The following is a 7500-nucleotide window of genomic DNA, read 5'->3' as shown; positions in this document are numbered from 1 at the left end:
GCTGAACAATGACTATCCAATTGCTTTAACAGGTATTTGTCCCATGGTAGTGTCTCGTCTGTGAATTCATCCAAAGTTAAAGAGGTTCGTATTTTGCGAGACACTGGTGCCGCTCAGTCGTTGATTTTACGAGAAGCATTACCTAGCGATTTTGTCCATGACTATGAAGAGTTTGTGTTGTCTGGTTTCCCCGATTCGGTCGAGTCTTATCCCATCGGTAATTTCCATTTAAAATGTCCTTCCTTTTCAGGAATATTGAAATTGGCCATTGTGAATAAGTTTCCTGTTAAGGACGTGGATGTAGTGGTAGGAAATGATGTGGCTTATAAAAATAAACATAATCCAATTTTGATAAATAATGAAATTGCAGTAGTTACTCGTTCTAGAGCTAGTGTTGTTGACGCTGCAGAGTCAGCAACAGATGTAGATTTGAGTAGTTTAGAACGTAGTGATAGCGTAGTAGTAGGAGATATTGGGATTTTGAAGGACAAATTGAATTGGACTACTGAAGAGCTTATAAAAGCTCAGAAAAAGGATTTTCGGGGTCTCCCTATTGAGTCAGGTGAGGTGTCTGATGTAACTGTTCCAAGATTTAAGATAATGAATAATATTTTATATAGGTTGAGTAGGCCTATGGAGGCTGATAATATTGGTCATGAAATTTTGAGACAGATAATGGTACCTTTTATTTTCAGGAATGAGTTAATATCATTGGCACATGACAGTGGTTTAGCTGGTCATTTTGGCATTCATAAGACTTCGGGGAAGTTGCTTATGAATTACTATTGGCCCAAGTTGACGTAAAGAAGTTTGTCAATAGTTGTGACGTCTGTCAGAAGGTCGGTAAGCCCAATCAGTCTATACCAAAAAGCCACCTCTATGTCCTATCCCCCTTGTTTCTGAACCTTTTAAAGAGGTAATTATTGATGTTGTTGGACCATTGCCCAAGACACGTAGTGGTAATGAATATATATATTATGGATAAAATGTCTCGATATCCTGAGGCAATACCACTACGTACCATAAAAAGTGTTAAGATTGTAGATGTACTAATTGATTTCTTCACCAGGTTTGGGATGCCTAAGATAATTCAATCAGACTGTGGTACTAATTTCATCAGCAAGTATTTTAGAGAGAAAATGTCAGAGTTCGGTATTAAACATGTGACTTCATCTCCTTATCATCCTGAAAGTCAGGGTGCTCTGGAGAGGTTTCATCAAACCATGAAATCGATGATTAGGAAATATAGGTTTATTTAAGTCACGGTTCTGAGTGGGATAAAGAATTACCATATCTCTTATTTGCTTTTCGGTCGGCTCCAAGTCAATCATTAGGTTTGTCGCCTTTCAATTTGGTTTTCGGACATTGTGTTCGTGGTCCTCTCGATGTCGTAAGAGAGTCATGGGAAGGTGACATTCCTGATATTAATTTGTTGGATTACATGACTAATTTGGGTGATAAAATGATGAAGGCTTGGGAATTTGCTCGTGAAAATATGTTGTGTAGTCAAAGAAGAATGAAGTATTTTTTTGACAGGAAAACCAAGACTCGCAACTTCGCTGTAGGCGACAAGGTGTTGGTGTTGTTACCTTTTCCCGGTAATCCATTAAAAGCTTCATTTTCAGGTCCTTGGAAAATTTTGAAAAAAATGAGTGATGTTAATTATTTAGTAGAGACTCCTGAGAGAAGGAAACCTTTTCAGCTTTGTCATATAAATATGTTGAAGGCATATATGGAACGGGAGAAAGCTATTCCTGTAGCAACAATTGGAGAGATTGTTAAATGTAATAACCTTTATTCCTTTTCAGAGGAAGAACGTAATGAGAATAAATATGGTAATGATGATAACTGGCCATCAGGTAATATGTCTTCTTTAGAAAATTTTGGTAGTTCAGTTTCTCATTTGTGTTATGAGAAACGTAGGTCTCTGGAGAAGTTGGTGTGTGATTATAAACAATTGTTTTCAGATGTCCCAGGAAGGACATCAGTCCTTGAGCATGACGTGGACGTAGGTAATGCCACGCCTGTGAAACAATCTCCTTACAGGTTAAATCCTTTCAAGAGTGAAGTTGTTGCTAAGGAGGTTGATTATATGTTAAAACACGGTCTAATTGAGCATAGTCAAAGTCCTTGGTCATCTCCTGTTGTATTGGTAAAGAAACCCGATGGAGATTTTAGGTTATGTATTGACTACAGAAGGATTAATGAGTTGACTAAATCTGATTGTTATCCATTACCTCGTATTGAAGATTGCATTGATCGGATGGGTAAATCTAAATATATAAGTAAATTTGATTTATTAAAAGGGTATTGGCAAGTTCCTTTGTCAAAACGAGCAAGGGCCTTGTCAGCCTTCGTAACACCTCAAGGGTTGTTTCAATGTCGTGTGATGCCGTTTGGTATGAAAAATGCAGCCGCTACTTTTCAAAGGTTGATGAATACGTTGGTGTACGGTTTGGAAGGGTGCGTCGTTTATATTGATGACATTGTTATTTATAGTGATGATTGGGAAACACATTTAAAGCGTATTAAGGCCTTGTTTGAAATATTGAAGAAAGCTGGTTTGGTGATTAATTTAAAGAAAAGTGAATTTGCAAAAGCAAAGGTCGTATATTTAGGTCATGAAATTGGTGATGGTAAGGTTGCTCCAAAACAAGCTAACGTTGATTGTATTGAAAAAATGTTAATTCCTAGGTGTCGGAGAGATGTCAGAAAATTCCTTGGATTAGTTGGGTATTACAGGAGGTTCGTTAAGAATTTTTCTGACATCGCCGACCCTTTAACGAATCTCCTAAGAAAGAAGGTAATTTTTGTCTGGAATGATGAAGCACAAAGGGCTTTTGATAATTTGAAAAGGATACTTCTTAATTATCCTGTCTTGAGAGCTCCTGATTTTGACCTTCCTTTTTCTCTCGCCACGGATGCAAGTGACGTTGGAGTAGGGGCGGTGTTATTACGAATGACGAACATGGGAATTTCCCACCCTGTCGCATTCTTTCAAAAAGTTGTCCTCTGCCCAACGTAAATATTCTACTGTGGAGAAGGAGACTCTTGCTGTAGTACTAGCCATTAATCATTTCCAGGTTTATCTCTCTTTCCACAGGAAATCCGAAAAGATTATGACGGACCATAATCCCCTGACCTTCATCAGCAGGTACAAGAATAAAATCAACGTTTGATGCGGTGGAGTCTCCTGCTTCAGGAGTGGAATTTGGAATTTTCACATATCCCTGGAAAAGTTAACATTGTTGCCGATGTTCTTTCTCGCAGCGTTGAGTAGAAATTCTTGTGGAGGGCTATGCGGATATTAAGGTAGTATCTGTATCGTTCTAATTACTGTATGTGTGCTGTTGAAGTAGGTGCTTAGGTTTTTTTTTTATTGCAAAGAGTAGTTGATTGTATAACGAATATGTATTAATCAGAATTTTCCTTCACAGGAGTTGAGTAAAGGCATAAGGCTGTAAAATTAAGAATTGATTAATATTACGACCACAGGTGAAGGTAAAAGGTGCTACTCGGTGTTCATATTTTGTGGCAATGTTTATCTTAATGAAGGTTGGTGAGGTGTTAAAAATGCGTTATGGAATGAGTGTTATAGGATACGAATGGTTATTATCGTATATAAAGATTGTTACTGAGGGGTGTTGTATACAAGGATGGTGGTATTTACTGGTCATTGGCACATGGTGTAATACGGTGGGGTGATTAAATTGTTTAGGGTACTAATTGGAGAGTTTACATTGTTAGCTGACAGCTACTAATCCGAATCCGGCATTCTTTATTTTCAGGCATAACTACGCTTCACGAAATTTTTGCGTGTTGGGATTGCGCAGGGGAAAACTGTGTTGGTTTTCTCTGTGTCGTCCAATTTTGGTGTATGTATTCGGTAGGACACTTTTATAGTGATCTAGTGTATTGTCACGGTGTTTATAGACAGGACTATTGTTCGCTGAACATTGTTACAATGAGCGATGAGAAACAAAGTGAAACAACTTTGAGTGTGTGTAAAATAGTTATGACCTATGAACAGATATGTGGAATCCGGTTTAAAACAGTGTAGCTCTAAGTATGTACTTATGTGAGAGCCTTGTAGCTCTTGGAAAATTTTTTTTTTTGGTTTTTGTTTTGGAGTTGGTTTGGGAGGTTTCTAGTGTAGTATATCTCCATAGTGTATATTGATATTCTGTTAATTTTAGTGCCTTAATTGTAAGCTGCATCCTTGTTTCTTTGCCACCCCCAACCCCCCAATTTTTCTTGTCTTGTTTTATAAGAGCAATTTTCTTAATGAGTATTTTGGTTTTACAGCTATGAATGAAATATTGCATTTGTTGTTTTATTGTATTTGTTTTAGCATGTGATTATTTCATATTTTTGCCTTTATTTAGAATTTTATTTTAAAAAAATTTTTGGAAAAAAATTTTTTTCTTTGGGAGAGGAGGTGTCATCTTGTTGCCAGTTAATGCTAAGTGAATAATGTATTAGATTATTTTTGAAACTGTTAATTAGTTAAGAATGGTAACTGCTAGTTTTTCTCCTCTCCGGTGTTTGACTTGTTGTACGTTTTTACTAATCCTCTTTTCAAATTCCATATTTGGTGATATCACTGGGAGTGGTCTTCTCCCCCCTCCAACCCCCCGGCTCTTGCTGTCCAGTGGGGATATGGAGGTCTTCGGTGGTGATATGAGCGAGTTGTTTCCTGGACCTTGCCTTGAACGCTATTTGAAAGGATCGTTGATACTGATTTTTGGCCGCTGCACTTGTACTTGGACTGGAGATATTTCACCCCAACATACCTTTTGGATCTCCCAGTCTGCAGCCTCAGGATTTATCCTTAACGCCCTTGGTTCAGTTATAAAGCCAAGGGGACCTCTCTGTCCCAAGGTAAAATTATATACTTATTAAGCTCACGGCAAATGTTCCTCTGCTGTCGGTTTCGGTGAACCGCTTGATTCTTGCCAGCCACCTATTGATATTTTTGGATTCAGCGCTGTGATTGCATTAGCATCGGATTATCACCCTGATTTGTCCTCCAGACGTGGAGTTGTACCTTGCCTTGCAAGAGGAGTACTTTAAAACATTCGGAGTTGTTAGGAATATTAGTGTGTATTTGTTAGGATATTCTTTCTTTTTGCCTTTCTCCTCCTTTCTGGACCCCCTCCTTTTTGTGGTTGAATGTGTTGGTTTCTTTTATTAGTTGTGTATTTGGGATTTGTTTAGTGATTATTTAAGGGTGAGTGTTATTCATAGACTTTTGTATTATAAGAGGTTCAGGTGTAATTTCTGCCTAACGAATTTTGTATTAAATTTTTTAAGTGATTTTTCTGAAGTGTTTATTTTTTTTCACCCCTGAATTGATTTTGCACACTGTGGTTTAAGGCTGTGGTACGATTTCACACCTTGTGAATTTCGTATCCTGTTAAGTGAATACAGGAGTAACCTATATTTTGATAAGTGTATCGTGTGGTGGTTAACAAGCCATCACAATATATATATATATATATATATATATATATATATATATATATATATACTATATATATATATAAATCGGATCTTACAAACCGATGTTATGAAGCTTGGGCTATGCCATAGCCATCGTACCACTTTCTAGTTTGTTTTCTCTTCCTTGACTTTTTGGCTTGATAAATGCAGCATTATGCAAAGAATTACTATGATAATCTTCTCACTGATTTGTGACACTCCGCTGCCAGAAATGTAACATTCGCCTGAATTGTCGAAGATAAAGCAAAGACTAAAAAGTCTAAAAATTAATGGCGCTGTAGTCATTATTTTGACGGATAATAATGATTAACATGAAAATATGTTGCAGGCTTTGATTCTTGTGGCTTTGGATGTATACGTTATCTTTATATGTAACGAGAAATAATGACAAAATTAATGTCACAATAATAATAATCTAATTGCAGACAACTATATGTATCCTGCCTTTCCAGCTGATTCATAGAGAAAAAGAGAAAAACGTTTATTAATCTTAATGTAGGCATTTTGGAAGTATATACGCATCAATATGAGTTGCGTCGTGCCTCAAAGCATCGCATTTACAAGTGACTTGCTAGAGACCAAGAATCTATTATAGTATGACATCCCAAACAAACATGCACAATATTTCACGAATCTGAGCATAACATTTAACAACGACTGATGAAATAAAGCACACACACACGTAGTAGATACTATAGACCACCAGTATATCAGAATTGCCAAAAATTTGCTTCCTCCGTTTACCATTTCAAGGCTCCTTCTGGGGGAGAGATCGTGGTAGATATCGTATCTGGGTCGTCTACCTGAAGACAACTCCGACATTATTAGACGTCATTTGCGTCGGGGAAGTTGATGCTGAAAGAAGTTTTCTGTGAGGAAACGATCATTCTTGAAAGCGTTGAATCATCCTGACTGGCACGGCGGAAGTTTTGCTTGTACGATGCCTAATTTTGGAATCTGTTTCTTGTTGCCACCTGAGGTGTTTGCGAGGGTCTTCACAGAGTTCAGGGAACAGGATTGACACTATAACTTCCTTCCATCCTTCGCTTGGAATTGTAATGATACTGTTAACAGTGGCATCGATCAAAGTAACAACAAAGTAACAACACCCTTAACGGTATAAAGTAATATATTGCGCTTTTTTAGACTTTTTCACCCCTCCAGTACCCTATAAATAGGAGAATGTAAATAAGAATGAGAGACAGAGTAGGTTTTTAGCATCAGAATGATTGCATTATTTGTCATTCCATTATTGTTCAGAAATTTGGTATAAAATTGATTTCCAAAGTTCAAGTTTAATTACTATAGAATAACTAAAATAATTATTCACCTTGTATTTTCATAATTTATTTATATTTTTTACTATTATTTATTAATGTTTATTTTTTTGTAATAAATTACCTCTTCTTTCTGTGTTTCCTTTTATCTTTTGTAATTTTTTCCAATCAACACCATATTCTTTGGAAACTTGAACTTCAAGCCTAATCCATGAAACAGAAGAATACTGCAGGAAAGGAGTTAATTGCCCAGGTTTTTATTTTTCATTATTTTTGTTGATAAAAAGTACCTATGCACGGCTAGTAGGACACTCTCTCTCTCTCTCTCTCTCTCTCTCTCTCTCTCTCTCTCTCTCTCTCTCTCTCTCTTTTAAGTAAGCAAGCTACCGTCAGACGCGAAGTTTTCGTCATAGAAATCGCTTAGTTATATATTCATTTAGTTAGTATATTTATTTGCTTATAAAACTTGATGTCCTTTGTTGTGTGAGTGGGGGAGGGGAGTTCACTATAATAGTTTCCCAGTTCTTTTATAAATTACATATTTTAAGTAGATCCTCTCTTTCCATTCTTGTATAAAATTCATCTAGATGCCGAAAGGAACACATTCTATAAACGACCAAAAGTCAAGAAAAAGCAAAATAAGAATAAATAAGAAGAAAAAAAGTAAAATCCAACAGACTTAAGAGATCACTCTTTAAACAAGCCTTAGGTACTATAAACT

Source organism: Macrobrachium nipponense, chromosome 15, assembly GCF_015104395.2.
Source record: "Macrobrachium nipponense isolate FS-2020 chromosome 15, ASM1510439v2, whole genome shotgun sequence".
Lineage (NCBI taxonomy): Eukaryota > Metazoa > Arthropoda > Malacostraca > Decapoda > Palaemonidae > Macrobrachium > Macrobrachium nipponense.
The sequence above is the reverse complement of the archived record's forward strand: the minus strand, read 5'-3'. Positions refer to the sequence as shown.